The sequence below is a fragment of the Lathamus discolor genome, chromosome 9 (genome assembly GCF_037157495.1).
Source record: "Lathamus discolor isolate bLatDis1 chromosome 9, bLatDis1.hap1, whole genome shotgun sequence".
NCBI classification, from domain to species: domain Eukaryota; kingdom Metazoa; phylum Chordata; class Aves; order Psittaciformes; family Psittacidae; genus Lathamus; species Lathamus discolor.
In genome coordinates this window covers 22,762,863-22,777,267 of record NC_088892.1, presented here as the reverse complement: position 1 = coordinate 22,777,267, position 14,405 = coordinate 22,762,863, and the positions used below count along the sequence as shown (strand labels likewise).

The following is a 14,405-nucleotide window of genomic DNA, read 5'->3' as shown; positions in this document are numbered from 1 at the left end:
AGAACTTCTCACCAACTCCTTTCAAGCCCGTTTCTTGGAAGGCCACTTACGAACCCGTGCGCTCCCCACTGCCCCGGGCTGTTCTGCAGTTTCCCTCTCTCGTTGGCATACCCTATGTCAGACACACAAGATTTTAATGGCCCCATCAGGCTGCCTCCCTTCTTCCTGATTGCCACCACCCCTCACTTATGGTGTGCGATGATCTTGCTCCTCAAGCTTAGACAGGGGATATCAGGTATACCTTGCCGAGGCACGTGCCATGTGATGCTTCACAGCATCTCTTGGGCCCCCATTGCTTCTTGCATACCCTTTCCAAAAGGCACCACCTCCTCTTTAACAGACAATGGGCGTTTTTCTTCTTCGTAATGTTGTTAGGGGCTGTCAATCAGAAATGAATCACCTTTGCCACCAAGAAGACAAGCATTGGAGGTAGATGATCTTTAAGATCCCTTCCAACCATAACCATTCTATGATTCTATGATTATTTACCCCCATAGTCCTTCTCTATTTCATCCAAGCATTGCCTCAGGTAAGACACTCTCACACCTAAGTTACTATAATTACATGCTAACCCCATGTATTATTCAATAACCCAGCCACGAGCAAAGACGTAACTTTTATACAACAGGAAATGTATGGCTGAGCTGGCAGATAAGAAGTTTACATTTAAACAGACGTAATTAAAATTCATTAGGCAGAGTCACACTCATTAACCTGTCAGTGACAAAGGCTATGAAGGACAATCCAGCTTCTACTGGAGCAGCAGCAAAGTCGTGCTGAGGGCAGGGCTTCTCTATCTGTTTGCTGATGGTTATTGCAATAAACTCCATTTGTTTATGGAAATCCATATCCTTCCAGCGAAAAACGTCCAGCACAGAAATCCTGCATGCACAGTCCTTCCAACGTGGCTCTGCCGCCAGGGCATTTTCTGCCTCCTGGTAAATCCACCATACTCCGCTGAAGAGCAGTATGAATGAAGCACTGTTTAAATTCATCTTCAAAACGTATGGCCTGTTTCCTTCCTCCCAAGTTCCTATATGCTGGTAGCTGGTGAAGTCAGTGCCTTATAAGTGCGTATTTTCTACAAAGGTATTTCACTACAAGTCGATTTAAAAGTCATATTAAATAAAGCCACTCACATTGTAAGTCAGGTTGGAAATACCTGTTACCTGTCTGGCCCTCACCTCCCCGCTCATGAATGCCATTATGCGGAAAGTCCCTTTGTGCACACAGTGCTTTTTGTCATGTTCTAAATAGCAAGCTTTTTGAAAGGGCTTTCAAAATGCCCTGAACACATTGGCCAACGCTGATATTCCGGATCCACCCTGCGCTTCAGTCTCTGTTTGAACTCACCATGGGACTTTCTGTAAGAGCCCTGGGTTTCCCCATGATCTCTGCCAAAATTCCACCTTTCCTCCCTCAGCTCCATCACCTGTGGATAAGAACCCAGCTGCCTGCTCTCGGGTGCTCCTGGAAAAGTTCGCTCGCAAAGCAGTAATTGCTGAGCCTTGTCTTTGTTTCTCCTGAGAAAGGGAAACCAGTATCTGTGTTGGTGTTTTTAACTGTAACTGATCACCTCAGAGCTTCCAGTTGTGTGGTTTTGCAAAGAAGAATTGCTAGTTATGTGTAAATGAATCTGCACGTTTTGATGTCTCACTCAGAATATAGTAATTACATTGAGTAGGTAATAAAAGGAGTTCGATGAGTCTCTCAGGGTACTGAGAGTTGGTTGCAGCTGAATTGAGGCATTCGTCTACTCTCGTTTAACTCCCTTTGTGCATGAGGACGAGGGGAAATCCTAATAGAGGCAACTGGTAAATGTTCAATATGTTTAATACTTGGCTCCCTCATTTGGAGAACAAAGAGTTGCCTGTTTCATACTACTGGGTTGGACAAAAGCAGGGCATGGGAACGTGTCATCTGCATTTTCTGATGAGTCGAGATCTACAAAGATGATTTCATGTCCTTAGATCTTTCATGTGGGCATAGTAGCAAAATCTGACCAAAAATTAGTCTACGTTTTGGAGTTCTTTTGCTAAAGTTTGCAACCAGAATCAGAGATATTCGCAGTTCTGCTGTGTTTGTAATGCAATGTGAAACACCAGCCTAAGCTGAACACAGGACTACCACCATCGAGAGTAAAATTGAACTAACCTTTTAAATCTGTATCATATGAGTATTCCCTTCTCCTGTGAGCTAGTCTAATAAACTGATGAATATGTAAGAGCTTCTGGCATCCAATGAGAAACCCAACTGCATAAAAAGAATAAGAGGACGAAGGGAAGACAGTCTGATTCTCATCAGGAAACTGCTCCTGCTAATGGGATGAGGAAGCTCCCACTGTGAACCGTGTCACTTCCATCACAGGGGACCACTCTGTGAGACCTTGTCACTTTGTGCCTTTGGAAAATGAACGGCAAAATGGGTTTTCCTGACAGTTGTGGCACTGCAATGTGTTTTGCTTTATTCTGTAATGGTCAGACTGGCAGCGCTTCTGTAAATAATTCATGCAAACACTCACTGGGTGTGACTGCAATTCACATCCACAAATGTGCACCTGTAACATTGGCACCACCAAGAAAGAACTGCTCATTACAGTGGGCGGCTCTGGTTAAATATGGCTTACACTTACTTGGTTTTAAAGGGAAGAGAAATAATGATCTAATATTGGTGTGCACCTTCTCTATTAATAAACTGCCACCTTTTGGCAAGTGTAGTTTCTCTGCTAGAGGTGGAAAATAGTTAAACAAACACAAAGAAATGGGATGTGTGCTATTAGTTTATGCATGAGTTGGCACCTTGCGTGGATGTTCCTGCTGTATGTCTGAACCGATTGCTCTGTGCTCTTCTCACCTCCAGGCATGGGAATGGCTCATCATTCTGACCTGAAAAGGGGCTGGTGTGCCTGAATGCATACTTGCTTTTCTCCCAAAACCAGGAGAAGGCATTAACACCTGAACCCATGTTTTCTGGTGCTGGTGGATATGGCACCCCCATGAGCAGTGGGAGCATGGACACCCTCCTCCTTTCCTGGCTCTGCAGCGCAGCTCTGCCCTCCTGGCTCCTTCTCTCTGTTCACCTCCTCCTTCCCACAGAAGCTTTTTGCATTTCCTTTCTCAGTTCAAGGCCTCTTTTGAATTAACTTCTGCTCTCCACCACTTCTACGCAAAAGTGTCCCCAAGGCCCTTGGTTTCCTGAGCCCTTCTAGCAATTTTCAGCATGGATGTCTGTGTGGCAATGCAGAAATTAGGACAGTTATGAGGCCACCTCTCCCAAATCTGACAGTGGAGGATGGGCAGGGAAAGGCCATGGCAGCACTCCCTGCCCAGGGGCACAGAGCACAGGGTGCAAGGGACCAGGCACCCAACATGTGGAGCTCAAGCCGAGTGTCCAGCACCAGATTCCCTTGGGCACCTTCAGTGCCAGCAGCTGTGTTGCTCAAGGAGAGGTTGCAAAAGTAGCCCAGAGCTGCTCATGCATGGGAGAAAGGATGCAGTCTTGTCAGGATGGGCTGAGAGAGCTGGGCTGGGGCAGCCTGGACAAGAGAAGGCTCCTGAAGGGGAGACCTGAGAGCAGCTCCAGTGCCTAAAGGGGCTGCAGGGAACCTGGAGAGGGGCTTGGGACAAGGGCCTGTAGGGACAGGCCAAGGGGAATGGCTTGAACCTGCCCGAGGGGAGACTGAGCTGAGCTCTGAGGCAGAAGCTCTTCCCTGTGAGGGTGCTGAGGCGCTGGCACAGGGTGCCCAGAGAAGCTGTGGCTGCCCCATCCCTGGCAGTGCTCAAGGCCAGGTTGGACACAGGGGCTTGGAGCAAGCTGCTCCAGTGGAAGGGGTCCCTGCCCGTGGCAGGGGTTGGAGCTGGAGCAGCTCTGAGGTCCCTTCCGGCCCAAGGCTGGCTCCCTGCAGGCGCAGGACTCCGCGATGCCGCAGGAGCGCTGCACGCACGGCGGGGATGAGCGGGGCAGGACACGAGGGACGGGGCCGGGGGCGCTCCCCGGCCGGGGCTCAGCTCCGCCCCGCCTTGATTGGCTCTGCGTTAGGCGAATCACCGCGAGGGGACGCCGGGATGGGCATGAGCGCGGCCAATCCGGTTGGAGAGGCGGGGCTGTGAGCACGGAGCACGGGCAGCGGGGCTGGGCTCGGCTCGGCTCGGCTCGGCTCGGCTCTGGCGGTGCGTGCGCCTCGGGGCTGCTCCAGCGCCGCTCGCGGTGAGTTACCGGGGGTCTCCGGCGGGGCCGGCCCGTGCGGAGCGCGCCGGTGGTGGGGTGTGCGTGGGGTCGGGGCGGTCCCGGCTGCGCTCCGTGCCCGGCGCGTCCCGGGACAAAGCGGCGCTGGAACGAGCGCTCCGCTCGCGTCCGCCTTGCGCGCGTTGTGCGGGGCGGCGGTCCCGGGGAGCAGGAAACGTGCGGAAACGGGAGCCGGCTCCCGCTCCCGTTGGAGTGGGGCGCAGTGAAGCGGCGGGGCAGCTGCGTGGGGTTATTTTTGTACCTCTGTAACTGGGAGCGGGAGAGGAAGTGTCACCGCGCTCCCCCCAACAATGGCTTCTTGTGGGGAGCCGCGAAGGGAAGGGGAAGAGCAGGGAGTTTGTCAGGAGCTTTGGGTTTCCTCTGCATTGGGAAGGCTGGGCGGCGCGGGCTGTGAGGGTTCTAACGGCTAGTGGCAAGCCCCGACGCTCACCAGCTCTGCAGGCACCACCGTGCTCCACTTGGAAGTTTCTATCCAAGTGGAAGTAGCGGCGAGACACGCGGATGGGAATCTCGCCTCCGGTTAATGCTTCCCTGGGTCGGGCTGCGTGTGTTTGCTCTGTAATAGCATCCATACCTCCGAGCAGGGCATCCCCTGAACTCATTTGTGTCTGTTCAGGAGAGCTGTTGGTATAGCTCCGAGCAAATGCCTTTGAATCAGCCTCCGGGGTTGTTATTGCTGTTACACAATCCCAGTGGAATGCGAGTGCACACGAGAGCTGGGCTTCCTGTTTTTAGTCGGTCTGCAGAAGAGACTATAGAAGATAATAGATATCTCGGGTAAATTGCTTTTGCATGACAACTTGGGGCTATTGTTCCACCAGTAACACTTGTGACTTCTCCAGGGAGCCTGGTAACCCGAGAAGAAAAACTCCTTAATGCCGGGGGACTTGCTCGGGGCAACTTTAAAGACAACAGCTGGAACCTGGCTATAAAGAGGGAATAGTTGCAGGGATCAACATGTGGTAGTGCTGTGCGTAGCGGCGGCTGGAAACCCAATCTGCTTTGAAAAGAAACCTTGTGCAAAGGGGAGCTGCTGGGAGTTTGTCAGTGGAGAGCAGTGATCTTGGGGGGGGGATTAGGGACGGGAGTCTCCTGGGCGCAATATTGTGCAGCTGATTTCTGCCCCGGGGGTGTTTGCTGCCTGCTGGGGGGGGGGGGGGGTGTACACAGAGAGCTTAAATTCCAGCTCTGCTGGTTTGTTTCGGAGCTCCAAAGAGAAAGAAGTGTGTTCTAACATGATTTCCTAAGAGAGCCCTTTCTGAACCACGGCTGTTATCACAGCCCGTCCATCTTGCCAAAACTCGAACAATTTGAGGATGTTGCTTGGTTGTAACCAAGCTCCTCTGCAGGAATTCTCTGCTTGGGAAAGCTGAATTACTCATTCTTTGTCTGGGTTAAGAGATCATAATGTGATTATTAAACTCAGTGATTCAGTGCTAGCTATAAAGAATTATGCTTAACCAGGGTCTTTGTTCTCTTATCAAAGCTGGTGTGACCAAGTTTCCCCTCCTATAAAGTAGGCAAACATCTCCCTAGATTAAAGAATGCCCAGAACTCCAGAAACCTATTTACTGGTTTTGGCTAGGTTAGCTTCACAGTGGGGAGGGCTCTGGGGACTGATGACTTCAGTAGGTCTTTGACTTCATTAGGTATTTGGCTGATGGATGCTCCGATCTGGGATAAGTGCAGAGGAACTCCTTCCCCTGCGGCTCCCTTACTGACTCCTCAGCTGCGGGTTTCAATTGTGAGATTAAGATGGTGAGTGAAGGAATTGCAGCCTTGTGAAATGGGTTTGCTGCTGAATCCACTCAGGCGGGATCTTCTGGTAACTCCTTCCTGTGTTCGCTTGCCTCTAGTGCAGCGACTTCACTGGCTTTGGAGGAGTGGAAGGAGCAGGAAGCAGATGGGAGTGCAGCTCAACGGTGGAGTGAGAAGGGTGTTGGGGATAGTAATTCAGTAATCTTAGTTAAGCAGCTGCCGGTGATGTGAGCGATCCAAGTGCCTTGTGAACAGCTTTATAAGTAAACTTCATGCTGTCTCTGTCTTTTGGGTGGTAAATCTGCAAGTGCTCTGCTGCTGGGAGCATCACTGCAGGAGCTGCACTTTTGTGTGATGCTTTTCTTCACGATCGGCAGCGAGCTTCAGGAGTGTGTGCCCATCATCTTCCTATAGAGATATTTGAATCCACTTCCTTATCGAAGTAAATGGTATCATAGTAAGTACACTTGATTGCTTACAAGAGCTTCATTTAGCACTTGAGGTTGTTGTGGTGGTGATATTTCAGGTGCTAGTAGTTTATCTGGTGACGTTGCTCAAGCACACCCTATGTTCTTGGTAACCTATTTTACGTAGCATTAAATCACTGGTGGCAAAACAGAGTGTGTGGGTTGTTTGGTTTAAGTTACAACCTTTAGCATCTCTTCCTATAGCGCTGAGTGCTGTGGACCAGAATCCTGTCCCCTACCTCACATACAGGCCTGTTGGCTTGATTTTTCTTCCTTGTGAGCTGCCTGTGGCAGTGATGGCAAAGTAGTGTCTGGCCATTTTGTATTATTCCAGCATGAGTTTCCTATAGCTCCAGTGGTGCCCTGTGGCTCTAGACCCATGCATTGGGAGGGAGATGAACCCTGTGGAGGGCCATGGCCCATCTACAAAGCAGATGTGGAGAAGGAAGCGCAAGAGATGCCAGCTTACAGTGTCTCTGTGCAGTTTGCAGGGTGTCCCTTGGGTGACATTTAAGTGGCTGCAACATGGTTTGTATCCTGTGCTCCAATGTAGCAATAAGCAGCAGAAGAAACACAGTTTAAAGCTGGTGTTTTGATCATTACTTGTGCCCCCACCTATGTCAGAGCAGCAATTCAGCATTTAAAAGCAGCTCCTCGCCTCAGCTGCACAAACAGGGGACTGATCAGCATCAACCTGGGAGGGGCAAGACCAGACATTCATTTTTAATGTATTAGTTGCTACCGAGTAATTTCCTGTCATACTGAGAATAGCCACAGTATGATGTGTTAATGGTTTTTAACTGTGAACTGACCTGTGAATAGCCAGCACTTCTGAATTTAATGCTATAATGCATTAAGTGTCCTGTGTATGGGCTCTGGGATACTGAGCTCATGGAACAATGCAAGTTGATAACGACATCAAAAAAAGCCAGGCATCGCTCCAGGGACTTCCACCACCAGATCTGTGTGAAAGGTGATGTTTGGTACCTAACCGTACAACTTCATCAAACAGCCTTGATGCACATGCCGAGCAAACCATTCCTGAGAAGCTTTTCATTTCAGGTACATTGCAAAACTGAGACCAACTCTTGTAATGAGGGTGATGCAAGGTTGCATTAAATCGGTATTTGTTGGTTTAGTGTAATGAATGGCACAATATCACCTTGCTCTTTCCTGTCCCCGGACCCCAAACCCTTTGATAGGCATCTGTTGATGTCTTTACACATGCATTCCTGTTGGGAATTGGGTTATTGCACAAGCAGCAGTGGCTGTGGTTGTAGCGAGTAGGTCTTGGCTGTGGGGTGGGTACATGTAGGGACTATTTCCCCTATGACCCTTCTGGCTCTGACACAGAGTCAGCTTTGCCTGCTTGCACCATTGCAGTCCTTTTCCAGCCTGGAGGTACCTGCTACTCCTGCTGCTGGTAGATGAGGAGGTGGGAAGAGTAAAAGGTGGGATCTTGTGGTTGAAGACAGCTGGGTGATGGTCTAAGGTCTGGGCTCTGGGTGGGGTGATGCTAAGTGGCCATGCTGGAGCTCAGCTGGCAGTGACTTGGTGGCTGCATTGCTTTCAGCTGTGTGACTGCTGGCTGTGAACGTGCTCCTGTTGGGTCCCCTGCTCCGCACGCTCAGGTTTGGGTGCTCATATGGGTGTACTGTCTCTCTTGGATTTATTGGACAGCAGGGAGCTCGAAGTAGGTATCCCCAGGGTGGTCTGGGCATTTAGTACAGCTTCAGCCTTAGCAGCTGCCTACTTTGTGTTCTTCAGTTCTGAAGGTGTAGGTGATGGATCAGGCTTGTCCTGTTTGTCCTGGCTCAGGTTTCCTGCCCTGGATGTTCTTCCTGCCTCTAGGTCAGTTTTTTCTGAAGCAGAGACTCTCCATCATGTTCTGTGCTGCAAGATTGACTTGAAGCCCATGAAGAGTCTTAGATTGGATCTAAGGAGGAAATTCTTTCCTGTGAGGGTGCTGAGGCACTGGAATGGGTTGCCCAGGGAGGTTGTGAGTGCTCCATCCCTGGCAGTGTTCAAGGCCAGGTTGGATGAAGCCTTGGGTGGGATGGTTTAGTGTGAGGTGTCCCTGCCCATGGCAGGGGGGTTGGAACTGGGTGATCTTGAGGTCCTTTCCAACCCTAACTATTCTATGATTCTATGGTTATAAGTCTCTTGGTTCTTGCAAATCCCTTTCCTGAGTGAAGGGCTAGGTTGGGTGTAGATTTCCTTCTCCAAGGTGTTGGTGTTCCTTATGTGACCTGCCAGCCATGCAAAGAGCACCCTGCCCTCTATGAGGAAGGGCTGAGAGAGCTGGGCTGGGTCAGCCTGGAGAAGAGAAGGCTCCTGAATGGGAGACCTGAGAGCAGCTCCAGTGCCTAAAGGGGCTGCAGGAAACCTGGAGAGGGGCTTGGGACAAGGGCCTGTAGGGCCAGGCCAAGGGGAACGGCTTGAACCTGCCCGAGGGGAGACTGAGCTGAGCTCTTAGGCAGAAGCTCTTCCCTGTGAGGGTGCTGAGGCGCTGGCACAGGGTGCCCAGAGAAGCTGTGGCTGCCCCATCCCTGGCAGTGCTCAAGGCCAGGTTGGACACAGGGGCTTGGAGCAAGCTGCTCCAGTGGAAGGGGTCCCTGCCCGTGGCAGGGGTTGGAGCTGGAGGAGCTTTAAGGTCCCTCTCAACCCAAACCAGGCTGGGATCCAGCCTGTGCACTGCTGGCATTTGGGTATTGGTATGGAGGAAATGAAAGGATGATGGGTTTGACAGGCAGCTGAGGATGTGGGGAGCAGGACAAGTGTCTGAAATGGGAAGCTCTGGTTAGGACTGCTGCCGATTGCTCATGTCAATCCATATGGGCCACATGCTTCTAACCAGTCTCCTTGCCTCATTTCCTTCTCTGAAATGCTCACAGCTGTTTCTCCTGCCTCTTCAGTAGGTTTTTGTTCCTGTAAAAGAGTGACAGCTCACAGATGCTGCTGGGAGTCCCTGCTGCAGGGCTGGGAAGAGAGACTGTTAGTGTGATCTTCAAAAGAAGCTAAGGTGTAGTGTCCCTGCAGGAGGCCTAATCTGTCATGTCTTGAAGTAAGCTTTTTTGGTTTGGTTTTTCTTTCTAAAGCCAAAACCAGTGTTTGCTGCCTTATTCACTGTTCTCCCCATCACATACAGCCCTTAGTGACCGAAGTGAGAGAGCAGGTAGTTGGTGCTGTCACTTACAGGTGGAACAAGGAAGGAAGAAGTGATGTTACCCACAAACATACATATTTAGAGGCATTTAGCATCCAGTCTTGCTGCTGTGCTTATAAAATCTGGGTTGAACTCCACAGCATTGCTTTGAGCTACTTGGTGTAGCGGAAGGCATCCCTCCCCGTGACAGGGGGCTGGAACTAGAGGAGCCCTAAGGTCCTTTCCAACGCAAGCCAGGCTGGGATTCTATGAAGCCCATAACTGAAATGACAGCTCTGCTTCAGGTTCATCATTGCTGGTTCTCTACTTAGCCCAGCGCTTGTTCTGCCAATAACTAATTGCAGACTTCTGTAGTGCGGTTAATAACCCAGCCCTGGTCAGGTGAAGAAGGAGCTCCAGAGATGCTGATGCCTGTGGGAGTGTTTCACAGTTTATGGATGGATGGATGTTAAAGGGGCATCTGAAGGTGGTGAGAGAAGCTCTGCGTACCCTCTTTTAGACAAATGACCCGTGTATGTAGTGCAAGGAAGGTGGGGCTAAAAGGGTGAAGTAAATAGCTGTGTTGAGTTGGCTGGAATGCCAAGTTGAGGCAGTGCCTGTAACAAATAAAACCTACTGGGATGCTGAGGTAGGAGATCTTGGATTCATTTAGGGGCTGAGAGCATTTGTGCTCTCGGTGGGCTGGTGGCCATAAACCCTAAATAAGCAAAACTTCTCTTGTTGGCCAATCCTCAGGTCGCTTTGGGGGCTGTGCTCCGCCTTTATTTGCGGTCCCAACCTCACAAAGCAACCAAGTGTCCCAGCAGCTGTTGGACTGGTGTCTGAGATGGAAAACCTTGTGGTGGTCTGTCCGTGGCTGCTGACCATTTTCCTGTCTCATCCTCCCAGGGGTTTCATGCTGTGCACGGAGCTGCAGGTTGGCTCTTTGTGCAGTATACTGGGGCTGTGTTCTTGTCGGTGCAGGGTATAAATGATACTTTACACAGCTGTAGGAAATGGAAAATAAAGTCATTCTGATTTGTGTTCTCAGAGCCCTGTTCTTTAGACCAAAATACCCAGGGTAAGTCTGGCCCTTCCCTCTATTCACTTTTCACAGCCTCTTTTGTTTTTAATTTATATCTCTCTTTATTCTAAATTCTTCCCATCCCCAAAATAGAGCAGACATCAGCCTGCAAGCAAAGGTTGCCAGACGTTGGTCTTGTGGCTTACAGTGGCTTTTTGGCCTGGTTGGAGACAGCTCCACCCTACGTAGGCCTGGATTAAAAATAGCCTTTCTTTAGGGCAGGCTGAAAGCTGCACACAACCCATTCACGTCTTGGTGGATCTGGGGCTCTGGTGGCCACAGGAAGCCCTTTGGCTATAGAACACCCCAGAAAATGTATTTGCTGCTCATCCATCCATCCAGCAGTGCTGCAGCGACCGGTGTCGGGGAGCTGGAGAGCCAAGTGCCTGACTCTCAGCCACGTGGTGGTTGTAGACATTGAGTAAAGCTTTAACCATGCTGCTTGTAGGACCTGTAGGAGTTGAAAGCTGCACCACAGGCTCTGTAGTCCAGTGGCCTGGAAAGAGCCCTTGGGTCCATCCTTGTTAGTGGAGAGTTGGCTGGATGGGAGGGAGGGAGGCGCTGCCTAGAACTGAAGGCACCAGCTTAGCCATGAGCCTCCATGGGTCCTTAGGGCTGGGGATAAATGAGCCGGGGGGTGCGATGGGAGGAGGCAGGGAGCTGCTGTTCCATGACTGTTGATGCCTCGTGTGCTCTGCAGGCCTGGAATGCTTTATGTGACCTTGGTGATCAAATATCTCTCTGAAATGCCTTTTTCTCCTTGGTGTTTGTAGGCTCTGCTTTGGCCTGTTCTGGTTCTCCCAGACTAGGCTGTAACATAAACTTGATGTGAAATACTGCCTCCCTTGTAAAACCTTTGTAGACAGTGATGAAACTGGCTCTAGAAGGATTTTGTATCTCAAAGCCTATGGACAGAGCATTCAGCCTTTGTCTAACTTGGTTGCATGTTTTTACTTTAGCTGCAAGTCAAGGGGCTATTTGTTCAGATCTCAAATTCTTACAGTGGAAAAACTGACTCCTGCACTTACGGCTTTACTGCAGACGGGGATTTTGCTCGAGGAAACTGAATTTTCCTTAAAAAAAAAAAAATGCTGTCTGGGCTGCTCTTTAAAATGGTATAAATGGATTTAAACAAGGCACCGGGGGCTGCTGCCCACTGCAGCCCAGGTCGAGACAAGCAAAATCCTGCAAAACATCAATCTAGGGGAAAAAAAATCCATAAAGAAGAAAATCGGATACTCTGAGAGATGAGACGGGCTGGATAACTCCAGAAGTGCTGCTGGCTTCTGTGGGGTTTCCAATAGGAGGCTGTGGTCCAGGAAGACACGGTGTTCTGCAGGAGGTGTCATAATCCCAGCCTGGTTTGTGTTGGAAGGGACCTTCAAGCTCCTCCAGCTCCAGCCCCTGCCATGGCAGGGACCCCTTCCACTGGAGCAGCTTGCTCCAAGCCCCTGTGTCCAACCTGGCCTTGAGCACTGCCAGTGTCTCCCTTATAGCGAGGGGAGTTGCTGATCTGCTTCTCCCAGTGTCTCTCCGTTGCTGCAAGGTAGAAACGCCCTGCTCTGCTGTCACAAGCAGTGGCACTGAACTCGCTCCCTGTGTCTGTGTCCTGCACGGAAGGATAGGGATGGTGGCTGAGGTCCCACATGTTCTTGCAGTTGATGTCCCTGAACCCCTGCACCAGAGCTCCCCTTGTGTCCAGACCGGAGCCAATTGAGTGGAAACCCGACCTCCAGCTCCCCATCCCTGTAAGTGGCATTGGTATTTTGGGAAGCAGTGCTTCAGCTGCTAAACAATGCCTGAAGGATCATAAATCCCAGCTCCTTGTTTACACTGCCTCGCAGTCTCCAGCGCCTTCCTGCGCATCAGCCGGGAAGGGGCTATGGAGCGTTGTTTGGGTTCGGAGCAGGGCTGTGGTTTTGAGATTCCAGGTTGCTGAGTCTCAGCCGAGGGCCAGGCTTGGATGCTCTCCTGCCTCGGAGCCTCTGCAGCAGGACACTGATGAGCTGCTTATACGCACTCCAGCCTGATGCTGTTTTCCTTGGGTTTAAACAGTGTTTGCTTTCAGCTATAACTGCTGAGCACCTGCAGTGCTGTGGTGATACACACGTGCATACACACACACACATATATATATATATAGATACTCTATATAAATCCTCTAGTTAAACGTTTCCTTGACCCAGCATAAAACAAGGGGCTTGTCTCCAGCTGGCCACAGAAATAAAAGAAGCGAGTTCCAAAACAATTGCAATTAAGCTTTTTCTTCCTGAATTCTGCACAAAATGATTTGCCTCCAAGAACGGATGAGGGCTTTATTTTAGGGACTCCATAGGGTGTTGTGGGTGTATCTGAAGTTATCCTGGGTACAGTTATGATGGGTATTGTGCAGGCAAACACAGGCCCCTGCTTTTAAGACCTGTTTTGGGACAGCAGCACTTTGAAGGAGGTCAGCAGGGAACAAATGGAGATACATTTGCAGATGTGTTCATGTTTCTTAGTGAATAATAAGTAAGTTTCTGAATCCTTACTTCAGTGGAATTCACCTTTCCATAGGGAGAAAAGGGAAACTGCACTAAAAATACTTTCAGTAGTGGCCTTAATGTCTGTCCTAAACTTTAGCCTTCTCCTTTCTGCACTCTTTGCCTGAGATCAGGACTTAGCTTTCCTTGGGGACACGGATGGGAGGTTCCAGTGCGATCCTGCCCTTGTTGCCCACCCCTTTGTAATGTTCTCGTTGATCTCATTTCCAGCTGGGCTCTTGCCACTCTTTTATACAAACCAAATGCTCAAGCAAAGGCAGCACAGTCAGACTGGTTGAAACCTCGAACTGACGTTGTTCCTGCCCAGGTAAGAAGCTCCTGGATGGATGGTTACAGCAGCATCTGGCCTGCTTTAGTTAGACCCTTGCTAATGGCAAGACCTTTTATGCCTCCTTCCATGCCTCACTCTTCTCTAAGGGGTATATACTCTTTGTGTGGATCATATAGGGTGGTTTTAGTTGTTCCCTTTGCTCTCTGGAGGTGTATATAAAGAGGTCTGTACTAATGGCCTTGAAACCCCATGGTACACATGAGCCTTTACAGCCAGTACTGGTCAATAATTGACTTGAGCAATTAAAGCTTTGTGCATTGGGTTGGTATCAACTTGGCACATAGTGAGGTATTGCACTTTCTTTTTTCTATCACGTGTAATGCTCGTATCTACTACTCCTGGTCAGTATTAGGACCTCTTCGGTGTACCACATTGTACACAGTGGTGCTATTGCTCCCAGCTGTAGATCTTCCCGTCCTACCTGAGCTGCAAAGTTGCTTTGGGCCATCTGTCGAATAACATGCCTTGCTCAGGCTTGGCTTTATGTAGGATCTGTAGATGCTTGTGTTTGGTTTTTGGTTTTACTTTGTAGGATGAGTTCTGTGTGTTGGGCTTTTAGCTTATTGTTTTAAATACTCATCCGTAAAGCATTAAGCTCTGCAGCAGCAACAGACTTGAGTGTAAGAAACCTTCAGGCAGAGCAAAGACTGGCTTCATAGCATAGACATCAGTTTGCTGCTAATAGCTGGTTTTTATGGGCTGGAAAATGGGAGATAGCTCATAATTAACAGTGTAATGAGCTGTGTGGGGAAGATTGAGCTCTGGGGACCCGAAGGCTATGGCTGATGGCTGCAGTGTGTGTGTGAGTGGTGGTCCAGCTCCACATCACCTC

At 49.9% G+C, this 14,405-nt stretch overlaps 1 protein-coding gene across 2 annotated transcripts in view; it reads left to right on the top strand.

The window, feature by feature from the left end:
• The first annotated feature begins 4,101 nt into the window (after positions 1 to 4,101).
• Positions 4,102 to 14,405, top strand: part of PLS3 (plastin 3) — a 46,589-nt gene continuing 36,285 nt past the window's right edge. Inside the window, exons 1-2 of one of the 2 annotated variants that reach the window (XM_065689281.1) lie at positions 4,126 to 4,206; positions 13,453 to 13,549. The gene's annotated coding sequence lies outside the window, so the exon portion shown is untranslated. Of the gene's footprint in view, positions 4,207 to 13,452; positions 13,550 to 14,405 lie in introns of both variants that reach the window. The other variant, XM_065689279.1, reaches the window with a different exon arrangement.